The sequence below is a fragment of the Protopterus annectens genome, chromosome 3.part1 (assembly GCF_019279795.1).
Source record: "Protopterus annectens isolate FY-2018-M chromosome 3.part1, PAN1.0, whole genome shotgun sequence".
Classification (NCBI taxonomy): domain Eukaryota; kingdom Metazoa; phylum Chordata; order Ceratodontiformes; family Protopteridae; genus Protopterus; species Protopterus annectens.
In genome coordinates this window covers 877647064-877674497 of record NC_056732.1, presented here as the reverse complement: position 1 = coordinate 877674497, position 27434 = coordinate 877647064, and positions in this window count along the sequence as shown.

Genomic DNA, 27434 nt, shown 5'->3' with positions numbered 1-27434 from the left:
TACATTTATATATATACACACACACACACACACACACACACACACACACACACACACACACACACACACACAGACATTTGCCAGACCTGAGAATAGAGCCCTTGCCTACCTAGTTATTTGTACTATAGTGTTACACAGTTATTGCACATGCTATAGAGCTTACAGGGCTGACAACTACCCAAAGGTACTTCTAAGATGAATGACATCAGCAGGACTGCTAAAGTAGGACACTGGGATGTGTACTGGGTGGGAGAGTCCTGAAAATTCTTCATCCTACAAACATGCACACAGTTATACATACAATCACACATATGGCAGAACTGGGAATAGAACCCCTACCTATCTGGTTATTTATACTACAGTGTTACGCAGTTATTGTATGCATTACAGAGCTTATAGAGCTGGGACTGTGCAAAGGTACTTCAAAGGGGAATAACATCAGCAGGACTGCTAAATTAAGGCACTGGAAAGTGTACTGGGTGGGAATGACCTAAAACTGTTTCACCTACAAATACACACACACACATGCACACTCACATTTGCCAGAACTGAGATTAGAACTCCTTCATATTTAGTTATTTGTACTATAGTGTTACACAGTTATCACACACTCTACAGAGCTTATAGCCAGGTGTCCAATGATACTTCTAATGTGAATGTCAGCAGCAGATCTTGTGAAGTAGGGCAATGGGAAGTGCACTGAGTGGGAACAGCCTCCTATTACTTACACCTGCAGACACACACACACATACATGCACACAGACACACACACACACGCACACACGCACAGACACACACACACACACACACACACACACACACACACACACACACACTCACACACACACACACACAGGCAGGTGATGTTATATTATAACCCACAATGGAGCTTGCCTTCATGCTGGCACATGTGACTGGTTATGACTGGTATACCACTGTAAACAGCAGGACACCACTCTATGCCATTCAGGGTATCCATGTGTATGACTCACTGTCTGTGTGTGTCTCTGTGTCTCTCTCTGTCTATCACTGTCTCTCTTTTTGTCCCCACATCTATATGTGTGATGCTTGACATATTGTTATCTGTTGCCCATATATATATGTCTGTGTATCACACACAACAGATGCAGATATGTCATATATGGGTCACTTCCATCTAGCTGAGGGTAATCCTGTCTGATGGGTGTGTGCAGGGAGAGCTAAGGTGTACATAGTTGTCTGTATGCAAAGACATATATGCATAATACAGTTATATAGTCCAGTTTGGGTCCCCACATGGTCTGTGATTCTTTAAGTGTAGGATCATGCCTAGTATTACCTTCTATAGTGAGAGTGGGACTCCATTCCAGAGATTGTTGTACTCCAGTCTGGGGTTTTGTGTGCTACAGCCATACCTCTCAAAAATAAACAGGACTTTCTTAGATGTACTAGATTAGTTTTAGCAGACATTTTCTGACATATCTGAAGTCTGATACTGGAATGAATTGTGTCATTACCTAATTGCAGACTTTCTGAGATCATCACAGTGCTTTACCAGAGGAATAAAAAATGCATGATGCACAGACCAATATTATAAGCCCGACTATATACATTCTGGGAAAAAAAGACCAGTTGAGAGGTGTGGCTACAGCCAGTTGGCTGATGTAGCTGTGTAAACAGTCCAGCAACTTGGTGATATACTGGCTAGGGATCTCCTGCTTGTGTAGTATTCTTCTTACCTGGAAAGTCATATCCTGGTATGGCCATACCTTTCAACTGTAGATTTTTTGGCAGATTGTCCAGGTGTTTGTCTAGAAGTTTTGTGATAGACGTTTTGTGCAGTGTACTTAAACTTTTGTTTTATGGCAAGTTAGTTGCATATAATTGAAGACTGACATTACAAAATACTGACAGACATTAGTGCTTCAGACTTCATAACCTTCAGACGATTTCTGCTAATACAAAACCCTTCATCCTACCAACCTTCTCAGTATGTAAGGGCAATATTTACAACACGTGCCTAACATTGTGCCTTTGTCCCACTTTTATTTATGACCTTGTCCAGATGTCTTTCTGTCAGAGGTTGGGAGGTATGGGTGTGGGTACATAGTGCACTCTACTGTGTAGAAATGTCCATTATATGTTTAGTATATTCCATATATGGGCAGCAATAACTTGTCCAGCTTTCCTGCATTAAAAGATATTTATGTCTGGACAGTGTGTATAACTCCTACTGTAGGTGTAGCTGACATGCAGAATAGTCGGCTCTGCAGTTCTTGGAACTTGGCATTGTCAACCACAGCACTGTACCTAGGCCACTATGACACAACAGCAGGGAGTAAGTGCTGGCCACATTCTGACAGTATGGCTTCCGGGTATGTCAGTGGCAGAGCAGCACAGAGTAATTTGGTGAACCGGCACGCTGATAAGACAGTTGTGTATAGGTTGACAGGTTGCTTTGATGTTAGTAGGGTATTGGCCCTGAAGCCCTCATAACCCACACAGATCAGAGTGTAGCCCATGCTACAACATCTCAGCACACAGAACCCCTGTCCAGCAGGGATACAGGTGGAATCACCATTCTGTATTTTGTGTTTCCCATGCATTCATACAGGGAGCACCGCACTAGGGGTATTGAGGCACTTGACTTGGTGTTGACAGGAAGTGTATTCCACATATGGTGGAGTGTGTGGAACATGTATCTGTCACACCAACAAGCTGTACTGATATCACAGCCCAGCTTGATGTTGCACCTACAGGATGATGGAGTGGGTCTTGAGTTCCAGATATGTAACAGTCCCATCAAGGCAGGGTTTGGATTGCTTTATATGCCAGACAGGGGTCACCTCAGCAGAGTCTGTATGGCATGGAGTTGAGAGACAGTGCCATTAGCCTATCTGTGTATGGTAGTTGTTTAGGGTTTTGGGTAAGGCCTTAGTGTTTGCAAGACTCTGATGCGTAAAGTCTACATGGTCTGTGGTGTGTAGGTTTGTAGAGTTCTCATGTGATTTTGCCTCTGAGGTCTAGCTGTCATACCATCACAGAGTGACATCTGGACAGGCCTATATCTGAAAGTCAGACAAAGGCCCACATACAGGGACAGGGTGTTAATCATGTTCTACCAAACATAGACAGTTGGGAGACCGGATTGGTAATTGCTTATTTACTTTTATGGGTATGACATCTGCTTCCCCACTGTCTGCCATTGCTGTTTTGACATGACCCTTTCATAATTTGCAAATAGTTGGCAGGCAAATGCAATGTTTGGACAAGCAGAACAGACATCCAAGGCATACTTGTGCTCCTTCTGTGACAACCTGTGTCATTCCAGGGGTATGGCTGTTGGCCAGTGGCATGCTGTCAGTGCTGACACAGAAAGGTGGCAGCCTTTTATAAAATGGCAGTACACTGACCTTCAGGTACCTGCTGTCCTACTAGGCACCATACCGCTCAACTTCTGAGAGCCAGACAAATGGACAAAGCCATAAGTAACAGAGACTTAAATATAGGGACCATTCTTTAAGTATTGGCCTTACAAACATAGAAAGGTGATTCAATAACAGGTTTTGCATTAGCATGCATGTTTCTATAATGTATGAGGTCTGACACTAAAATCTGTCATTATTTTCTGACCTTAGTCTTATGTGATTTGCCATTGAATTGCCAGACAACCACTATTTCATGATATACAGACCACAAATATGATGCATACCTCTGGACATTCTGCAATAGGTCTGTACAGTTGAGAGGTATGGCAGACACTATGAAGGTTACTCCAATCTGTGTACTGTCCATATGTGTGGCCCCCTGTCTATGACTTGTACAGCTTTCCAGCATTAACAGATATTGATGCCTGGACAGTGTGTACAACTCCTACTGTAGGTGTAGCTGACATGCAGAATAGTTGGCACTGCAGTTCTTGAAACATGGCCTTCTCAACCACAGCACTGTACCTAGGCCACTACGACACAACAGCCAGGAGTAAGTGCTGGCAACATGCTGACAGTATTAACTACACATATACATAGCTCATTGACCCCTGCATATTGTGGATTTGCAACAAGTTATTATGTTGATTGGGACAACCCTGGAAATGTGTGCTCTGCTGCTATTTCCCTGCAAACATACATGCTACTGCATTTCTATGGGATTATGGGGGGGGGTGGGGCACATCTGTCAACTGTACACATTTGCACAGACTATGCTGATATTTGCTTTACATTTTGGTTCTGTTTATCATAGTATTGTGACCTGTCCTGGAGACTAGAAGCATATCACTAAAGACCATAGGTCAGATTGTAATGGTATACATTTGAGTTTTAGACTTCTGCCCTTCAGAGCCTTACTGGAATTGCAAGACCTGATGTGCTATCACTGTGTAAGTCTGTAGGGGGTATTTCATCATTGTCACCATTTTTGGGCCTTTGTCTGATAATTCTTTATGGTTTTCTACAGCTGACTTTCTGGGTGAGGCTGAGGAGTGAGTATGGAACCCCCACACTGACATCCATGCCTGTGACTTATGACCCCCTGTTAGTTGGCCTCCACATATACTGCAGTGGGATTTGTCACCTTGGGTACTACTGCATAGTGTGGGAAAGCCAGTATTGGGCAAACATTTCCTGGTGTCCCACATAGCTGTCAGTTGTCTGCTGCTACCCAGTAGGCCACCCCATTCTCTTGCATGTATGCAGCAATACCATAGCTATGCTACCAGAAAATGCTACTCCATTCATTTATTGTTAAGATGACTGACTTACCTTGTGCATGCTTGAGGACTGCCTATGTTGGATGTATGCAGTAGTAGTACGGAGTCGGAAAGAGGGTCAGTCCCTGGGTCCCTACAGTGTCAGTGTGTGTGCTATGCATTACCTCTTTGTCAAGGCCAGGGCATACTGGGCATGCCTCCATCAGCCTACAGGAGCTGGCTCAGGGGGTCCTCCTCCTAGTCCCTCTGTGCCTGTGGGGACCTTGGAAATGGTGGAGGACTGTGTGGCCCTTCCCTGTGCTGTTCATACTGCAGTTGTTTCTGCAGGATCATAATGTGTAGCATGGCACATACTATGAACATGTGTGCACATATGGCTGGAGAGTACTGCAGTGCTCCACCAGATATGTCAAGGCAGTGGAACCCTGACTTGAGCATCCCAGTCAAATGCTCTATAATGATCCTGGTTTGTGTGTTTGTCTAATTATGGCATTCTTGCGTGGGTGTGTGTGCATTTCTGATTGGTGTCATCATCCATGGCTCTAGTGCACAGCCAGCATCCTCCACCATATGGCCATATGGGATGTCCCCCTGGCAAATCCCTAGCAGAGCTGTCAGGAATGCCAGATGTGAGAGTTGTGATAGCTTCCTGAGCTGCCAGAAAACACATTAATGATAATGCCCTGGGCATTGCACACAACCTGGCAGTTGATGGAGTGAAAGCCCTTGCAGTTTATGTAGACTGTACGCTGTTAACCGGTTGGTCCTTTGATGCGGATGTGCGTGACATCTATGGCACACAGTACCTCCAGGTAGTCTGCTACATGTTGGAAGAGGATCATATTGCTGGTTCTCTCCTCACGGGTGCTGGGGAAGTAAATGTGCTTACCGGCATGTGGTAGCATGGCATCCAGGAACTGGTGGAGTACCCTGGATGCAGATGCCTGTGAGACCCCCATGATGTCCCCAGTAGGTCTTTGAAAAGTGCCTGTAGCAAGTATTCTTAAGGCTAGACATACCTTGGTATCCACTGGGATGGGTTCCCCTCTGTTGGCTCTGGGTCTGAGGTGAGGCAGGCACAGCTCGATGAGTTGCTGAAGTATGTCCCTCTCCACCATGTAGCATTCTACTATCTCTAGATCATGTAGCCCTTGGTAGGTTACACTGGGTCTGAACACTCTTCTCCTCCTCCTCAGCATGGGGTGGTTGTCAGCATTATCCTCCTCACCACCTTCAGCCTCTAGAACATACTGATGTATCAAAGTGACAGCAGCCACTAACATTTTGTAGGTTAAAATTTCCCCAAGTGTGTACATCAATGGTGCAGCGTTTGTGGAAAAAAAAACAAAGGTTTTTGCACAGTTTATACTGCTGTGCTGCAGATGCTGCCTGTATGATTTGCTGACTATGATACATTCCACCTGCCAGATATATTATTTGTACTTAATTGCTTTTATTCTGCTATTTCCCTTCTCATTTCTGCCCCTTTTAAGTCCTGTGGTGTGCCGCACAAACCCGCTGCCTAAATGTAGACAGTTCTGCTATTTCCGATGGGGGGCTGGTTTGTTTGTTTACGTCTCGGTGCACACCCGACAAACCCATTTAGCTAAATTAAACACTTTTAAGCAGAAATGGTCCTCCCCTGGATGCGAACATGCTCCCCATTTCATGGAATAAGTAAATACAGCCTCAGACACACCCCCTTGCTTAACTGTGCTTAGCTAAGCTCAAATGGAAGCCGTGGAGCTCCAATTGTGCTTACACCAAACATGACACACATGTCAGTTGCTTCTCTTGCTTAAACCACTGCCTTATAGCTCCTACACGGTTAAGTGCAACCAGACAATGGTCTCCCATCTTGTGATTCAATATTTTTTGCTCATTTGCATACCCCACTGCCTAATTCCCTTGTTACACCATTACACCAGAGCCTTTCCCGTTAGCAACCATTGTTACTTGTTATTGTTTTGATTCTGCATGCTATGCTTTATAATGGCAAAATGTAGATTTCCCTTAAAATTGTCTTTTTACATTTTTTTAAATTATTTTTGTCATGAGATCATTTGTGCACCGCTGCGCTACACTTAAAAGGCCGAAATCGGCCCCCAAATAAATTAGATTTTTATAATTTTGCAACTCTTTTCCATGCCAATGGCAATTTTTTGGCCATTTGGCATGCCTAATGATTAGAATACATGCTTTACTTTGAGCTGTCTTGCCCCCGTTTTGATTTTTGCTGAAATGTATATGGTCAGTAACCGAATGCATTTCTGCAATGGACACTGTTCTGGCATGGATACCTGCCTGCTTACTGAATCACTAATTCAGCTCATTTGCATGGTTTTCACCAGCAAATGAGGTAATTAGCATTATTCAGTGGTGTCCATGCCAGAATAGTGCTAGCAGGCTCGTGCATGCCCCCAGTCTTGTTTACTGAATCGCTCTGTGGCCATATTTTGTGCAGAAGCTGCTGCACTATTCAGGTGCAGTAAAATCCCTTTATTGATTTAAAATAAACCCAGTTTGATCATTGCTCATTAGCTTCGGTATAAGTAGATTAATTTTGCTAGCTAAACTGGATGTGAACATCTTATAGTCCACATTTAAAAGTGAAATAAGTCTGTATGATGAACACTTTGTAGGATCCTTATCTTGTTTTAAAGTAGTTGATATAAGGGAATATCTCCATGATGGGGGGACTTCAGTGCATGATTTTATTTCTCTATAGACCTTATGTAATATTTTAACTGCATCATCCAGTTTGTTAAGAGGAAGTATACTAACAACCATAGTGAAATAAATCTTCAGGATTTTACTGCTAGTTATAGGAGAAGCATCTCTCTGGCTTCAGAGAAACAGCTGTTGGTGAAAAGCTTCTTGCCTAATAGACTTATTGGAACCCCCTCCTCTTATAAATTTTCTGTTGAATATTTTTGGTATTATTTCTGATCTAACTTAAAAAAACAGCTATTGTTGGTATTCTACCTTAAGAATATTGTCTTCTGCTGGGATTTAATGTGCTTCTGCTCTGTTTACTTTTTTTTTTTTTAATTTTGAGTAGAAGACTGTGATTTCATACAAATATTAACCATTGTGACTGTGATTTTACAGCTGAAATGTGTGTTTTTTTCTTCCTGTTACTGTTTTAACAGAGTTAAAATGTTTTCTCATTTCTGAGGCAATTAATGTTCTCTGATATTTCTGTAAAGTTTAAGGTCTAGTGACAATTTTCAGTGTGCTGCTTGTGTTTACTAGTGAATACTTACCTTCTCCTAGTGTTACTGAGTTTATTGTGTCTGTAATCAGGTTTCTTCTCTGTCTACAGAATGCATAATATTCCTGGTCCTACATTTTATACTATGGTTGTACCTATAAAAAAAAGTAAAATTATTGCCTAAGGGGCTGTTCCAATATCTGTTAAAAGTATTGGAGATCCAAACACTTTAGCTGCAGGAGTTGTCCGAGGAAAAACATTTCTTGCCAGGGATGGTAGGCTTTCCCCTACCCATTCTCCCTTTTTAGATATTATTCTAGGAAAAGAAACAAAAAACTTAATTACAGGGTAGATGATCAGGATGGTTCTCTTTTGTAGTCAGATGTTATCTCTTTGACTAAGAATATTTTGCAATCAGTTGATTCTGTGTGTGTTTGTCTTTTTACATATCTGAGGAGGTATTGCCACAAAACAGTATGTGTTTTAATGGATGAGGATTCTGACAGAGACAGGGGTGATTTTACACAGGAATCCATAGCACAGAACTCTGACACTTCAGATAGTGTACCTGAATTTAATCCTTGGCGTGTTTATTTTATCCCTTTGCTGTGATTGTTGCTTGAGAGAAAACTGTCTCCCTTCGAATTGTATACATATTATGATTATTAGAGGAAAATGACCCTAATTCTGCACCTATTCATCCCATTTTTCCATCTCTTAAGGCACTTTTAAAGCTGCTTGCAAGATTCCTGATTTACTATCTGCAGGTACAAAGAAATGTTGATAACCAGTATAGGGTCTATGCTGATTAGAACTGTCTTTATTTTAATTCTCAGCTCGTCGTGCTGCAATAAATCCAACAGCAATAGATGTATAGATTATTAGAAATATTTGGCGTTCTCTAACCAGATACTCTCTGATAAGGAAGTGATGTGCTTAAACAGCTAAGGTAAAACACTGTTTGCTTCTTCTATGTAAGCCTTTAGGATGATGAATTATCAGGGCTGTACGTGGAAGTTTGTGTTAAAATGTGCTTATAGTTTGTAAAAACATTGCTGCTTCATTGTCCCCAGAAGGCAGATCATATTTGAATCAAAGTATTTCTAACTTGACTCAGGTTTTGAAACATGCTATGAGAAGTATGCATGATTATTTTGACACTTTGCCTAGAACTTCTATTTCTTCTATGGTGTTGAGAAGATTTATATGATTGCATAACCAGAAATTTTCTGATGATCTGAAATTCTTAAATCTCTACTTAGTCCAGATATGATTTTTAGGCCTACAGCTACACAGATCCTGAAATAGTGGAATGGCAGAGGTAAATTGATGCATGCAGTCTTCAGGTATCCAGGTTCTACCTTAATATGGCTACATCTCAATCCTTTAGAAGGCAAAATAAAGATCCCCATTTAATAACAAACAGGCCCTGAAAAGAATATGGTAGGAGTATATTCAAGATAGGGGTAAGATAATACGATTTGAATTATGAAGCCAGATGAAGGGGGAGGGATGATTTTGTTTAATTCTTTGGTTTATTCTAATGCTATGTTTAAATTTTTATATGATTTAAATATTTATTAAACAGTTTCTCAAAATGAGATTCATATTGCCTATCAGAAAATTGATTCTGTTTAGAGGATTACGTGGTTGAACAGAGAATATCTGGGGAAACACATTCATCTTTGAAAGTTAATAACTCCAGGGTTCCCACCTTCGTTGGCATCCCTAAAGTTCATAAGAATGTCAACAAAATCCCTTTAGGCTTATTGTGGTGGCCAGTGATTCTAAAACCTACCCTTAGTCAGTATGTATGGATAGGCGGCCTAAACCCATTTAAAGACAGGTCCCCATGTCCTTATAGATTTGTGGGATGTTTTAGGGAGATTGAAAAAGGACATTTGGTTTAAAGACCCAATTTTCCTCACTATTGATATTAAAGATCTTCTTACATCTACTTCCCAGAAAAATGGGGTTAGATTTATTTTTGATAGTTTGAACAGATATGCCTCCCTTTTTGGGAAAGATATCAGGCTTGTAAAATAAATGATGGCTGTAGTTTTGGACAATAATTTTATATTTTTTGAGGGGGAGTTCTTTAAGCAGAATAAGGGAGTGGCCATGGGAGCGTCTTTTGCCCCTGTTTATGCAAACATGGTAATTTTGGCTTGGGAAAACCATTGTGTATTCAGTTCTACATTCTTTCAGCATACAGCTCTCTATGTTCAGTTTTTGGATGATATATTCATCCTATGGAAAGGTTCAGAAGAGGACTTTCTCCAGTATTTTTAATTTTTTTAATAATTCCTCTGAATTTTTGGAGTTTACTTATAAGTTTCATAGGGAACATATTAATTTTTTTAGATACATTCATTGGACATACTTATTGCGACTTGAAATCAAGAGTTTATAGGAATGTAACATTCAGCAATTCTTATCTGGATTGTAACCGTTTTCATCCATTTAGTCAGAAAAAGAGCCTTGTCAAAGAACAATATATTAGAATTGCTAGGATGACTTCACATTGGGCAGACTTGGAAATAGAATGTGATAAGGTTACTAAAATGTTTTTAGATATAAATTATCCCCTTCCCTTGATTAAAAGTATCCATGAATATGTTCAGGGTGAATAGGGAAAAAAAGATCTACCCCTGTTGGGGATAGGGCTACAACAGGGGGTTTAACAAAGATGAAGAAGGAGAGACCCCCAGAAGAAAAAAACTTTGTGAATGCCATGGTGTTAAAATATTCCAGACAAACATCAATACTTAAAGATATTTTTAGGAACAACTGGAGTATTTTCAAAACCAACCCCAATATTCCTGGCATAGTTGGAAAAGAACCTTTGTTTACATACAAGATTGGAAAAAAATTAAAGACTATTTTGATAAAGGTAATTTTAGCAAGAGAAAATGGGGTGGGGGAACAGTTCATGTCACCAAATATGGAATGATTAATCAATGCCCTTCTATATGTGACAAGGAGGAAGTTGTTTTAAACAAAACCCTATGATCAAAGGTGTTTCTTTGTAAAAGGTAATTGTCTAACTAAATGGGTTGTATGCATTGCTTTATGTGAAGGATGTTCAAGTTTTTACATAGGTAAAACAGAGACAACTTTACACGGATGTATTTATGAACATCTATATTCTATTAAAAACAAAAAGAAAATAATGCCTGTATAAACATTCAATAGTTTGATCCTCATTTAATGAGTTTTCTTTTGCTATTATTGACCCAGTCAGCTATAATCCAAGTGGTGGGGATGCCAAAGTGTTGCTAGAAAACAAAGAATTAAAATGGCAGTTATAATTACAAGCAACCTCTTACCCAGTTTTAAAAGAGTATACTTCTATTTAGTCTGTTTTAATTATGAGGGTGAATAACTTTTAATGGGTTGAAAGATTTAAAAGTTTTATGGTTTGTATTTTGTGTGTGAAAGGCTTTGCTAGAATTTTATTATACACTATATTGATTTTTTCCCATTGTTCTAGGTTAATTGGATAAGTGGTTACTTAATTGGTTTTGTGCGGTATTGGAACTTGTCCTAGTTTTTATCACTTTTATACTAACTATAAATTTTACTTGTTTAATTATATGTTGAGTGTGGTACCCTGACTGATATCCATATAATCTGATATCAGTATTAAAGGTTATTAACTGATTCTTTCCTCAGGTTTGTCAGCACTGTTAGCAATATATACTTTTTATCTATATATTAACAGCATGGACTTGGAACATATCTTATCAGGATTGTGTGCCGATCGGGAGGACATTGGTGTGTTCGGTATTGGTTCCTCACCAGGCAATAATCCATCTGAGTCTGAACAACAATTACCCCAAGATTGTGATTTGGCCTTTCATTCTTTAACTAAGGGGCTGAAAAATCTTAGATCTAATATTTGGCACCTTAAATTATTTCGTGCCTATCAGAGCAAAAATATTGCTCCCAGGGGCTTAAGGGTCTGGTTACAACTTCTTGTCGGTAGACGAGAAGACAGATTAATCCAGGAATGGAATGAAGCCCTTCAGAAAGCATCCATGTTATTTGTTAATATATTGACACAGTATTATGGGAGGATGGTGGACACTAACCTCGTTAAGGTTAGAACAATGTGTCAGGAATGCAAAAAATTTGAGCATCTCCCTATCTTCCAACAATCTCTTAATAAATTGTCTAAGGAGCTGACAAATCATGAGAAAATAACCAAAGAAAGGAAAATTAAAAAATTTAATAGGGATAACCTAGACTACCAAAGAGGATGCCCATTTGAGGCACATAGGACTGTAAGATTTATGGATGTTGGACAGGGGTCCACACCTACTAGAATGAGAAAAAGACCTAGGTCTATTTTGAAAACTAGAGATAAGTCCAATACCAGCACATCAGGGGAAGATTCCTCATTTACTGACAATGATAGTGCTGGACATCAAGAATCACCCAATCATAAAAAATCAAACATTACTGTGCCTTTAGACATGGTACCAGGCATAGAGGTGGACGTAAACACAAACACAGTCATCAAACCCAATTCCTTGGAGGGATTGATACAAAACTTCTTAACATAACTAATTGTGAATATCAAAATGTATTGAATCTGTCGGATGTAACATTGTCTGATGAACAAGAAAAACTTTTAAATAAAGGACTTGGATTTGTACCCGGGTTTTTCTCAGATGAATATCATATTGTTAAAGATATCACCAATTTTTGTCGTAATCTTAACCTTAAATTATTTTTTGTTGACAGAGAGCCTCAAAGATCTACTGAATTCAGATTTCTCAAATCTGAATTTCAGCCTCCAATGAATAAACATGTGTCTATCTTTATGCAATCTGTACTCAGAGACTTACATTTTCAACATAAGGAATATACCATACTTGGACATAATCTATCACCCCCCGGAAACTATTGCCTTACAACAATTACGCAATAATCATAATATTGCAATTTTACCAGCAGACAAGGGTGGAGTGGTGGTGGTTATGAATATGAGTTACTACCTCAGTGAGGGTAGATTACAACTTTCTGACACCAGATGTTATATGCATATGGTCATTGATCCCACTCCAGTTTTCAAAAAGCAGATTGATTCCTTCTTACATTTAGCTGAGGAAGAAAGTATTATTAGTAAGACTAGTGTTGAACACCTCACTGTTAAAGATCCACAGAAACAAATTTTATATCTTCTCCCCAAAATTCAAAAATCTATCTCTAACCCTCCAGGAAGACCAGTTGTGTCTGGCATCGGATCCTTGACTGAACCATTATCCATGTTTCTGACTCAACATCTCAAACCTTTACTGAGTTTTGTCTGGGCAAGACTACAAGATACTACACAATTTCTACAGATTATACAGGATGCACAGTTGGAACTTGCTTGGCTTATGTGTTCACTAGATGTTAAAGCCTTATATACCAGTATTCCACACTGGGCAGGTCTACAAGCACTACAATATTGGTTAGATCGGTCTGTCCTATATCCTCCTGGATTTAATACACTTCTCATTTGCATGACTGAACATGTGTTAAATAAAAACATTTTTTATTTCCAAGGGGAATGCTATTGGCAGCTCCAGGGTACGGCTACGGGAGCTTCTTTTGCTCCCATTTATGCCGATCTCTTTATGGCTTTTTTTGAAGAATGCATGATTTATGAACCACTACATAACATCTATCTTGTAGAGATCGATATATGGCACAGATATTTGGATGATTGTTGGATGGTGTGGCGGGCGGATGCCACATATCTGCAGGAATTTGTTGAGTATCTCAATGGCAATATATGGGGAATTGAGTTTACGGTAACATATGACTTACAATCTATTAATTTTTTGGATGTTACTATTTCTAGGAACAGTGATCATACTTTGAATACCAAGACTTACCGCAAATATCCCCAATACAATACCTTATTGCATGCTTCTAGCATGCATCCTCGCCACACCATCTGCAACATACCAAAGTCTCAATTCATGCGGATGAAACGTATCAGTTCTACACCATCTGAATATGAGAAAGCCAGTTTGGATTTATATCAGAGATTTGCCAGTAGAGGTTATAAAGAACAGGATATAGCCAGGGCATTGGATTGGTCTACTAATATTGATAGAAACACCTTATTACAATACAAAACACAGTCCAATGATTCATCTTTATCTACTACAAGGTTTGTTACTACTTATGGTAGAAATCATAATGCAATTAAGGGCATTATAAACAAACATTGGAGCATTTTAATGGCTAATGAACAACTAAGACCATTTTTGGGATTTCAGTGCTGGTTCACATATAGGAGAGGAAAAACATTGGGTTCATTATTTTCTCATTTTAAACATAAGGAAAGTGGGGGGGGGCATATACAAGCAGCTTACTATATCTGGGGATGAATTATCGGGAACCTTTCCTTGTGGTTACTGTGGATCTTGTAAACAGGTTTGTAAACTCAAACAATTTACTAGCCAGAATACCAGTAGAGTGTACGATTGCAGAATTTTTGGCAATTGTAGCACTAGCTAGGTAATATATCTAGCTACCTGTCAATGTTCGGCCTTTTACATTGGCCAAACCTCTAGATCACTTAGAACTCGCATTAATGAACACAGAAATGATATCAAGAACAAAAAAGATACAAATGCTTTATTTCGTCATACATTGAAACATCCTAATGCTCATTTCACATTTATGATTATTGATAGAATTATTTGGGATCAGAACAATTCACAAGGATGGCATAGCATTTTAAATCATAAAGAAAAATACTGGATCATCACATTGGGAGTGCTTTTTCCACCAGGTCTGAATGACCATTTATAGCTATAACCTCTACGAGGAATTGAATTTACACCCTCTGTGTTAAATGTCTCTGTATTGGTATATGGTTGCAATAATCTTAATATTACACTTGTCCATTTTAGGCATACGTGGATACCATGTTTTAAGTGGCCTCTCTACCAGGACTATATGTTGATCTATAATTACTCAAAAAAATTTATGAACATATATGCAATTTTTACCATTGTGATTTATCATTTTTGTGTTATATTGTTTTTTTTTTGGTGTAATAAGTTAGTTCAACATATTTTGTCAGACTTGTTATGGTTATATGTTAGTCCAACACATTATGTGCTACTTTTCATAGTTTTGTGATTTCTACCTATTTTATATTTGTTTCGTTAATATGGTTCTGTGAGGTGATACTATATTGGTGAGATTATGCCTTTAGATGTATTTGTTGTGCATTATATTTTATCCCCATGGTTTTGCCATATTATATATATATATATATATATATATATATATATATATATATATATATATATATATATATATATATACATATATATATACACTTTTTCTCAATGTCACAATGAAATGTAACTTATTATATGAATATATAGGAAGTTCAGTGGGCTTGTTGTTCTGCATACAATGTTATTTGCTATCCTTGTGTATTTTATTTATTCATGCTGTCACACCCATTATTTATATTACTGTGTTCAGTTTAAATTTTTATTATCTGGATTTAGGTATTGTATTTTTGGGAGTAGGAATATACCATTTCTCTTATGAGTTGGGCATTTTCTTATTGGTTGGGTGGGTTTATAAATATTCATGACTTTTTGCTTTTGCTTTTTTGACTATGTATCACTGAAGAAGGCATTTTTTGCTGAAACCGGTCTGGTCATTAAAGTCATGGTTTCTTGGTAATTTGTTGGTGTTTTCATTTACTTCGACTCACATATCTGCTGGCCAACAGTGGTTTTGATGGTACATTTCGGGCCGTGCAGTACCTACGCGCGGAGCAGTGTGTTTGATTCCCTACTATTCTCACAGGGACTGATCCCGAAACCCTTCCCCTGAGGTCAGACAGTATCAGACAAATGGGTGTAGAAGGAGATTCCCAAACATTCAAAACACAAGACATGCCTGTTTCCACCAGTGCTACAGCTTATGATAGAAGAATGGGCCATAGAATCAGTACCAGCAAATTACATGGGGAACTATCTTATCACAGGATATTTTTGGCACCAAAGAAGGAACACATGTGGAGATGTGTGTTAGAGCTGTCTTTTTCGACCTTTATGTGAAAGTTCCAGAATTCAAGCTGCTGACCCTACAATGCTTGATGCTTACCATCAAATATCCAATGTTCACAGATTCAGGAAATTTCTAAGATTTACTGTATGTGGATCACATTTTCAGTACTCTGCATTACCGTTTTGGCTATCCACAGCACCTCAAGTGATCACAAATACCTAGCCCCAGTGGTGGCTCACTGCAGAATCCAGGGCATCCACATTTTTCCTTATTTAGATGACTTGCTTATTTCTGTACCGCCTTCTCCCAGATGTTTGGAGTCCTAAACAAAGGTGTCCAGCATCTTCTGACATCCAAGATTTTACATGATTCTAGAAAAGTCTTGTCTTATACAATCTCACAAAAACATCTTATTGGGGTGCCTCATAGATACACTCAAGAAAAAGGCCTTACTTCCAAAAGAAAAGATAAAAAATTACCAGTAGATCTTTCTGCTTTTTTTCTCAACAGCTTCAGTCACCTGCAAGAGAATTTCTCAGGATTCCAGACCTCATGGCATCCAAGATCCTCATGATACCACTTGCCAGATTACACAAGAGAAAAATGCAGTGACAACAAAACTATTCTTAGACCAAACATGAATACCCCTTGGACTTTTGGATTCTTCTCTTAAAGTTTTTAAGTTGGGAATTACAGTGGTGGAGGGATCAAATTGGTCTAAATCCAGGACCCCATTTCTCTCTTCCAACACTAGTTCAGTTTGTTCATCAGACTCTTCAAGATTATACTTGTGGGTACAATTTCTCTGGGCATACATTTCAACCCCTTAGCATGAGAAACACGGACAAATAATGGAGGTTCAAAGTCCCACAGATAGGGACAGATTTTAAAAATTGCTCTTACAAATTCCGAAAGTATTTAGATTAACAGGTTTTAACTTAGTATGAATTTTCTGAAGGATACAAAGTCTGAAACTCAAACATCTGGCATTATTTAGTGACTTCAATCATTAGTGATTTGCCAGAAAACTCCAAATTTTATGAGGAACAAACCAAAAATAGAAGGCAAAAATCTGGACATTCTGCAAAAATTAGGACAATTGAGAGTTATGTCTATAAGAGTAAAAGTAGAGTTCAAGGTCTATGGGACTGTTTGGACAGAACAAATAACATAAATATGAAGGAAATGCTAGCAGTGATTCATGCTTTGAAATCTCTACAAAATCTATGTATTCTAGGGCCTTTGCAAGTGGTTTAGACAACACTACAGAGATGCAGTATATCAAAAACAAGGGGATACAAGATCAGACCCTCTTTGCTGGTTGGCAGCAATAGATAAAGAGTTGTTTCTTTTCAGCATTCACTGACTCTTTAGGCCTCCAACATTCCATCAGGCAAACAGACTCAGCACATCCTAGACAGACCCTCATGTGTGGAAGCTCAATACCGGCATGTTCCAGGACTTGATCAATCTGTGGGGGACACCTCAAGTAGAACTGTCCACCTCCTTAACTTAATAACACCAATATAGTGTGGAATGTCAAATGTCCATTAGCTTAAACACATCTTGCATTCCAGAGGATCTTCTGAAAAATAAACTTAACCAACATAATAAAAACAAATGTAAATATTTTGTGAACAGTAAAAGTTATAAAACTTTTCAAATAGCAATATTATCAGTAAGAAGTATTCTTTACAGTGATAATAAGTGCTTTCATGGTCTTTCCATAAATACTGTAATATATTATAATGCAAATAAACCCCAAATTATATTTTTTCTAAATTTTCATACCTTGAAAATTATACGACCTAGACATATATTGTTAGAACTTTTTTGTTAAACAGACATAAGTGTTCACATGACAATACAAAATTCTTTTACAAGTGCATTTTTATTGGGATATTTATAGAAATATGAAAACCTTTTTAATGTTATAATTAACAATTCAAATAATACTGGCTATTTCACAAGATGTGCAACTTACACTTCAAATATCAAAGACAGCTTTCTTCAACATCATCTAAGGATTCATCTTATGTCAATCAACGGTTTATAAATCACTTGATTTTTTTGAAGTATAAAGTACATGTAGAAATATTGCTTATTTTCATACTTAAGGACAAAAAACTAACAATATTTCCAGTATAGTGTGATCTAAACTGGTGTTTGCAGTGTATTGTCCAGGCACCCACACTGGCATTTTACACCCCATACCTCAGTAAAATTAAGTCTCTCAGTTATGAAAATATGATTGTGAATATAAAAATATGAATAATAAGTGACAAAGACTGATTTCTCCATGCATGGCATCCTAGGCTAACAATCTTAGTGTCACTTTTTAATAAATCCTTGCCCTTTGTAATATTGCCTATTAGCTGGTAAATTACTTTTTCTAAAGAAGCCAGGCTCAAAATAGTCCTGGACGCCAGAAGGAGGTATGGGTATAAACTGGAAGTATACAAGAAAGACATTATAGGCTTGAGTGAATTAAAAAAGCAGACAACTAACAAAGTTCTTTTTGAGCCATCATTATAGTCAAGCATGTAGAACAAGTGCCATGTCACACCTTTGGTTGGGCATGTTCTTGTACACTTTTCTACCCTTTCCAATGATTTCCAATGTACTGCTTAAATATTCAGAAATAATTAGCAAAAATTACTGTGGTGATTTCCTTTTTGACCCCAACAAGATGGAGTCTTCCTTCTTAAGGAATTGGCCAAGAGCAATTACCACAAGCTTCCTCTTAGACTGAATCTACTCACACAGCACAAGGGGAGTTTGAAAAAAACAACATTAATCAACTACAACTGATGGACTGGATGATTCAGTTTTAATATCTTCTAAGCACTTTTTTCATGAGAACATGAAGCAGGTGCGATGCCCATGCCCTGGCCAATCAAGGAGCCTCAGTCCTCACCACTATCACTAGAGAGGGCGTCTCATATATGAGGGAAGGATAACAAATACAAACAGTAAAGTGCAATTTCCCTTAAGAGCACACAGAGATCACAGTCAGTCATAGGCTGGTCACTCCCTTGCTCTCCAGGTCCCCAATAAGACTCCCCACTGGTACAGCTATAGGTTCCAGATCTCAGCCTTGTGGGCAAGCTAAAACCTCTAGCACCCTCTCTGTCCAACCAGTGCTTCGTGTCCCTGCCAAAGTAGCTGACACACACACACACACACACACACACACACACACACACACACACACACACACACATTTACAACCACACAGACACTCCTGGGGAAGGCTGACACAGTTTCTCCAACTGTGCCCCTTTCTCCCAGACTATAGTTCCACTTGCCACCACCCACTAATACTTATCAGATACTCAAAGGCCCTTAAAAGGGTGTCCAATTATTACTGTGCAATATTATTGTCCTTATTTAGAGTGACTTGGACAGTAAACTCTATAAATATGCAATGTACTCTAGAGCTTAAATTTTCTCTACACAAAACAGCCACAGTTGAAAGGTTTTAAAATATTTAATAATAAATATTTAAAACCACAAGACAATACTTTCTACTATACAGCACTAGTCAACAGTTCAGAGATCACACAGAAATACTTAAAATAACTCAGTAGGTACAGTTCTGACATCACAGAAAACAATTAGTGTAATTTTTCTAGTTCCTAGCTGTTTCTAAACTAAAACACAAGTCTAAGATCATGTACATATGACAAGATGCAGTGCTGTGAGTTGGATAGTCAAGACAAAAATGCTTAATGCCTTCTGATTCTCTCTGTTTAAATTGCTATTGCAGTCCTGATTTCCATTACATCATTTTTTACACTTTCCTGATGTTCCCAGGCTGACAGAAACTGCATTTACATTCTTTTACACCTAGGCAGAAACCAGAGTAATAAAGGACATTCCACATGTAAATTCTGGTCATTAACTTTAGCCTTAAAACAATAGACAGGGAGCCTTCATCTAGCCCAGCTGGAGCATAATTGTAAACATCAAAGACAGTCATGAAATAATTTCAATTTCAAAGGACAGACAAGAAATGTTTGACTTAGCTTTCTTTACAGCAAAAGGCAATGGTGCTACATTGTTTTGAGTTCAACATTTCATAGCATATTCTTTCATTTAAAAAACAAGCCTGTAATTCAACATTCATATTTACAAATGACAGAATTATGTATAAAAGCCTATCTGGCTAGGCTGGCAGCCTTCACAACAGGTACTAAAGGAGGAAATAAAACCTGCTAATATAAAGTCTTATGTTGGCAAACTGAAGAGATTTTCTAGCTGGTGCCTTGTCAATCATAGGGATTCCAAAAAGGATGTAGCACCTCTAGTCCGCAAGTATTTGTCTGAGCTACATACAAATGGCTTGTCCTATGCTTTTGTTAAGCACATAATGAAATCATCTCAGCTTATCTGCCTATGGACCACCCTCTCTCTGCCATGCTTGTGGTAAAACAGTTTCTGATAAGAGTGTAGCACATGAGACCTCCTCACAAGCAAATTTCTCCTCCTTGGGATCTTAATTTTTTCTAGAAGAACTGACCTTAACTACATTTGAACTAGCCTCTCAAATTGACTTGCAGGTCATTTCTTGGAAAACTGTTTTATTTGTTGCTCAGACATCAGCAAGGTGAGTATATGAGCTGTAAGCTCTTATGCTAGTGAACCCTATCTGGCTTTCCACAGGGATAGGGTTGCATTGCACACTAATCCTTCATTCATGCCTAAAGCTGTTTCTGGCTGGTCGGTTCAAACCAATGAGGGCTTGACCTCAGGTGTGGAACACCAATCACCTATGTTGGCGATGACCAGTTCTAGGATATTGCTGCCCCTGTTGGGGGTATGGATAAGTTGATCCAAGGTGTTGGAATTGATGAATTCCAGGAAACGTTGAGCAAAAGAGTTGGTACATGAGTAGTTTTCCCAATTAATGGTGGGGTAGTTGAAATCACCCATTATTAGGGTGTTGGGTTGTTCCAGTGTATCAAGAAAAGAGGAGTGGGAATCCTGGAGCATGGTCGGGGGTCTGTATTAAGCTACAATCTGTATTGTGGTCTTGCCCAGAGTTGGTTGAACTTGGATAATCTAAGATGCATTATGCTGATCAACTAGCTTGGAGGTGTGGATATCCTTAATGAATATGGACACGCCTCCACCTTTAGTGTTTTGGTCTGGGTTAGGTGGCCGAAAGGTGTGGTATGAATTATAGCCTGGTAATGCAGGGGTGCTCTCCGGAGCTTTGAACCAGGTATCTGTCACTGCACAGATGATGTTCTCCATTTTGAGGAGTGCCTCAAGTGAGTGCATTTTGAGGCTTGACTTCTAGCATTGAGTAGCATTACCTTCAGATTTTGCTTGCTTGTACCTGTTATGGTGATGAATTTGTCATTTGAACCTTGCCTAAAAAGGCACTGTAGAGGTGGCAAGAGTCTTTGCCAGTATCCGGAATCCCAAGGGCAACATATGCATGCCATCTCTGGCAAAGCATCATGGTCTGTCGATCATGTCATCCCAGGCAGACAGATACCGGATTCTCTTAGAATGACACTAGAAGCTTAGCCAGTTGTTGAAGTCAGTCATTTTGTCCTTGTACTGTGGTATCATCTGGTTGATGGCAGGATGCTACTCAGGGCTAGGGTCATACCTGCCTGGGCTACAAGATCAGAGAACTCCTCCATGTCTCTTTTCATGGAATCCAGGGAGGTACATCTCAGGTCATTCACACCAACATGAACAATGATATAGTCATATTTGTACTTGTTGTGGAGTGACTGAGTGCGTGCATTATCTGGTGGATTCTGGCACCTGACAGTAACTTTTTCCATGTTTAGCCTGGTGCCTGACTATAGAGTCACCTATGACTAGAGTGTTGGGTACATTATGCCTTATGGGCTGTAGTTGAGTGGCACACTGAGTATGTCGGCTATGTGTCATTTGGTTTGTGTTGAGGGGGTGGAGGTTGCTTGCATTTCTGCTGTGGAGGTCTCGGTTGTTTGGGCAGATTTTTATTGAGAGCCTCGGCAAATGTAGGCATGTGTTTTGTGCTTCTGTGTGCGTGTTTTGGTGGTGTAGGTTTTGAGGGACTATGTGATGAGTGTGGTGTGGTGCAAGTGTTTACCTTTTCCTCTTGACTGTCTAGTCCAGTCTTCGGTGAAGCGAGCTTTGCTTCCAGTTTGGCTATATAAGTGCATTGCTCACAGGTCATAGTGTTGGGTGGTAGGAGAAGGGGGTTGTCTGTGTACATGAAGCAATTGCTGCATTGCCCCAAGATGCCCAGATTCATCAGGTAGACAGGAGAAAACACTGAGACCTGGCCTTTAGACATGTTTGGATAGGTGCTTATTTATTAAGTATTAAAAACTGTTTTCCTCTAGACAAGTGAGGAAAGTTAAGTGTTGTAGTAATTTGCAGCTTATTTAGTGCTTACAATGAGTTCTGAACAAGTGCTGAGCTCAAAGAAACAGATTTGAGTGTTAAAACTAAAAAGCTGGCTAGTTGCAAGGGAAAATCTGAAGAGCAGACTTTATGGCACCAGGAATAGTTTAACCCTAGTTAAGCAGGGGGGGGGGGGCTCAGGAGCTTACAAACAGTCCTGGATACAGCACATCTGTATCTGGACTAGATTTGTTACAGGAAAGGGGGGAAACAAGTTTATTTTTTTTTTTCAGTGAAGTGGAAATGAAGAAATCTGGAGCAGAAGTTTATTCAAGGTTAAGAATCTGAGTGGGTTGGCCTTCACAAATGTTCTCTAGTAGATTGAATGAACTAATGACACAAGACTGGGAGGAGTGTCACAGATCAAATATACAGTATGGGTGGGCAACTGCAAAGTCACCAAGTATAAGAACACCACAATACTAGGGAGGATGGATGGGAAACTATTACAGCTCCTAGCTGTAGCCACTAAATGAAAGTTTTAAACAGATCAAGGAGAAAGCAGACTCTAGAGAATGCTTGTAACTGTAAACAGACTAGACTATAACACAGAATCCTCAAAAAATAAAAATGTACACAAAAGCTCAGATAGAGCACTCACAAACAGAAAAAACAACTCTCAGTATGACAAAGCAGTTAACAGTTAATTAATTCAGTAAACATGCAATTAGAGAAATAAAACAGTATCTAGCAATGAAAAATACAGTTAAAACAATATAAAACAGTACATAAATGCAGTGAAACAGTAAGAAAGCTTTATAACAGTGCAACATGTAGTAGATTAACTGTATAGCACAATTATAAGTGTTTCAGATGTGCAGTTCGGTGAAACAAGTGTAAGAAATAACTTATCCTGCTCTTGGAATCTTAAGGAATTTCTGCATAGTGTCAGTAATGAATTACCATCCACAGCCTGATAAATAGAAGCACAACCTATTCCAGACACCGGGCTTATAGGATGAAAAAGTTAGAAGATCAAATTACTACTCAGTCCTATTAGCCCCTGCTATTAGCCAATCACTTGTACTACAGAAGGTCAGGAGACCCTGTTACTCTCAAAAATAATGAAGACAGACTATCAGCTGAAAATGGCTGCCAGAAACACAGGAAACTCAAACAAAATTATCAGGCCTTGACAACAGCAGGCCTCTATCAAGATATGCCACCTGAGCAGGACACAGAAACCTCAATATAAATGCATAGAAAGAACATTCACAAAGAGAAAATACAAGTCACAGTATGAAAAAGCAGTTTACAATTTAGTAATTAAGTAAAAATGCAATTATAGTAATACACACTATTATAGCGCCTAGCTGTAGCCACTAAATGAAACTTTTAAACAGACCAAGGTACAAGCAGACTCTAGAGAATGCTTTTAACTGCAAACAGACTATACTAGAACACAGAATCCTTAAAAAAATCAAAAAATGCACAGAAAAGGTCAGATAGAGCACTCACAAACATAAAATACAACTCTCAGTATGAAAAAGCAGTTTACAGTTAAGTATTTCAGTAAACATGCAGTTAGAGTAATGAAACAGTATCTAGCAATGAAAAATACAGTTAAAACAGTATAAAGCAGTACATAAATACAAAGAAACAGTAAAAAAAGCTTTAGTGCAAAATGTAGTAGAATAACTGTATAGCACAATTATAAGCATTTCAGAAGTACAGTTCAGTGAAATAAGTGTAAGAAATAACTTATTCTGCTCTGGGAATCTTAAGGAATTTCTGCATAGTTTCAGTAATGAATTACCATCCACAGCCTGATAAATACAAACACAACCTATTTCAGACACATGGTTTATATACCAGTAAGGATGAAAGAGTTAAAAGACCAAATTACTACTTAGTCCTATTAGCCCCTGCTTTTACCCAATCACTTGTACTACAGAAGGTCAGGAGACCCTGTTACTCTCAACAATAATGAAGACAGACAATCAACAGAAAATGGCTGCCAGAAAAACAGGAAACTCAAACAAAACTTCCAGGCCTTGACAACAGCAGGCCTCTGTCAAAATATGCCACCTGAGCAGAACACAGAAACCTCACTTTAAATGCATAGAAAGAACACTCACAAAGAGAAAATACAAGTCTCAGTATGAACAAGCAGTTTACAATTTAGTAATTAAATAAAAATGCAATTATAGTAATGAACACTATTACAGCTCCTAGCTGTAGCCACTAAATGAACTACTGCAGCACCTAGCTGTAGCCACTAAATGAAAGTTTTAAACAGATCAAGGAGCAATCAGACTCCAGAGAATGCTTTTAACTGCAAACAGACTAGACTAGAACACATAATCCTCAAAAAATCAATAATGCACAGAAAAGCTCGGATAGAGCACTCACAAACAGAAAATGCAACTCTCAGTATGAAAAAGCAGTTTACAGTTAAGTAATTCAGTTAACATGCAATTAGAGTAATGAAACAGTATCTAGCAATGAAAAATACAGTTAAAACTGTATAAAACAGTACATAAATGCAATGAAACAGTAAAAAAAGCTTTATAACACTGCAAAATGTAGTAGATTAACTGTATAGCACAATTATAAGCATTTCAGAAGTGCAGTTCAGTGAAATAAGTGTAAGAAATAACTTATCCTGCTCTTGGAATCTTAAGGAATTTCTGCATAATTTCAGTAATGAATTACCATCCACAGCCTGATAAATACATGCTTTTCAGATGTATACTTAAATTATTGGATCTATGTCTTGCTAGCATATAAGTTGTCAGTTCATCAGTGGACTAAAAAGACTGTATTACATCTTTTTTTTTTTACGTTATTGCTTTATACTAGTAACAGAGTACCCTGTTGGAATAGTTGTTATCATATGAGAAACATGCTTTGTATAGCGTAATATTCTTTTGTGCTTTAGCAAGTTGATTTAATCGAAATGTGGAAGAAATAAAATACTTATTTTGAGAATTTTTGCACAAATACAAAACTGTGAACATTCAAAAGGGTGAAAAATTCAGTATGCAGTTTAAGACAGCAAATTTTGAGGTTGCATTAATGTCTCTGGAGTCTATTAGTGCACATTTACTTTTTGCAAAGTGCAGAGGAGTTTGAAGATAAATAATTCCTTTTACTTATTTTAAGGTGATCAACCAGAGACATTACCTGAAACAACTGGCTATTACAATATGGTAGTCCATGAAGCTTACAGCATGAAAAGTCAGTGTGTTATTGGATGTGCACACATCATATACTGAATTATAGCTGAAATATATTTCAGCCATAAAGGATTATGTTTTGATGCAAACTATGAAAATTAGATCTACCTGCTCTCATGAGCTTGCTTGTGAAATAAACACAGCCTTAATACATAGAATGAAAGTCAGAGGTTTATATATAAATTTATGGCAAAATTCTCTCCAGTCCTTCATAAATTAATCAGTTCTTAACTACAAAGTATTTTTCATTTGCTTTAAGCAAGACTGGTGTATCTACATATAACCCAGTACTTGTGATGCAAATTAGCAGAACATACTAGTTCTATGCAATAAAGCGATGTGGATTAACAGAACTCTTTGTTTGTTTACATTCTACTGATTAAATTCACTTATTTAACCCAAATATGTGGCCTCATTTAAAAAGAACCGCCTTCTATAGCCTATTTGATATTCTAGTCAGGTCATGAGTAGCTGTTGGGGCAAACACTTAATGTGATGCTTTCTGCTTGCATTTTACATCACTAAGTGATATGTGAGAGAAGAACTGAAGAAATGCTGTCCAGCAACAAGTTGCTGTCATCATTTATGTAAGACATGCTATGTGAATACAGATTTATTTTAGGGATTAGAGCAGGCAAGGTGCTGGTAAAACTATGCAACTATGCAAGAGTAACAGAATGTGTGTCACCTACAAGAATTAATTGTAAAGTTAGTTTTCAAAGAAAACTTTATGACAGAGGTAAATTTTCTGAATGAAAAATAATTTTGAATACTAGAAAGAAAATGCTTCCTTCACTCTCTTAGCTTGTATTGTATTATGTCCTCTAATATTTCCACACTGATTGTAATTCCATCCAGTCATCATGGCATACAGCTAAGCATGTTTACATGTTTACTTTAGTACAAAATATACTGTTTCATTTAAATTGCACGAAAAGTAACTGTAATTTTCATAGAAATATCCATCTGAGAGTGTTGATGGAGAAACACAAAGAAGGTCAGAAGGGGTTGCATTGTGTTTTTGTAGACTTAGAGAAAGCATATGACAGGGTGCCTAGAGAGGAGGGGTCTATATTATAGCATCGAAGTTCATAAACATCGAATGTTATAATATCGAACCCTAAACACCGAAATCTGAAAACATCAAAGTCAGAATAGCGAGCATTTTCCCAGAGAAAAAATTTGCTATTCCTAGAAACATACACACAACACAAACACACACAAAAAACAGCAATCCACACACACATACACTTAAAATCCTACACCTAAACCTAAACTAAACTTTACATACACTACTAGTTATCCACTTACCTTAACCCAACCCTAACCCTAAGGTCTGTCACTATCGCACACTCACCTCACCCGCGCCCTAACCCTAACTCACCTAACCCGCCCGCTAACCCTAACCTACACACAACTGCACACTTACCTGACCTGCTCAATAACCCTAACTCACCTAACCTGCCCCCTAACCCTAACCTAAACACAATCGCACAATTACCTGAACCCGACCCGTAACGTTCCAACATATCAAACGCTGAAAACAGTGAAGCCACAGCAACGGCTCACCAAATTCTTTCCCTGAAAAAGAATTTGGTGTCTTGCACCTTCACTGTTTTCAGCGTTCGACATTACATTTTATAACATTCAAACTTTATAAAATTCAATGCTATAATATAGACCCGAGAGGAGTTGTGGTATAGTATGAGGAAGTTGGGAGTGTCAGAGAAGTATGTAAGAGTGGTACAGGATATGTACGAGGCTAGTGTGACAGCAGTGAGGTCTGCGGTGGGATTGAAGGATGCGTTTAAGGTGGAGGTGGGATTACATCAAGGATCAGCTCTGAGCCCTTTCTTATTTGCAATGGTGATGGACAGGTTGACAGATGAGATCAGACAGG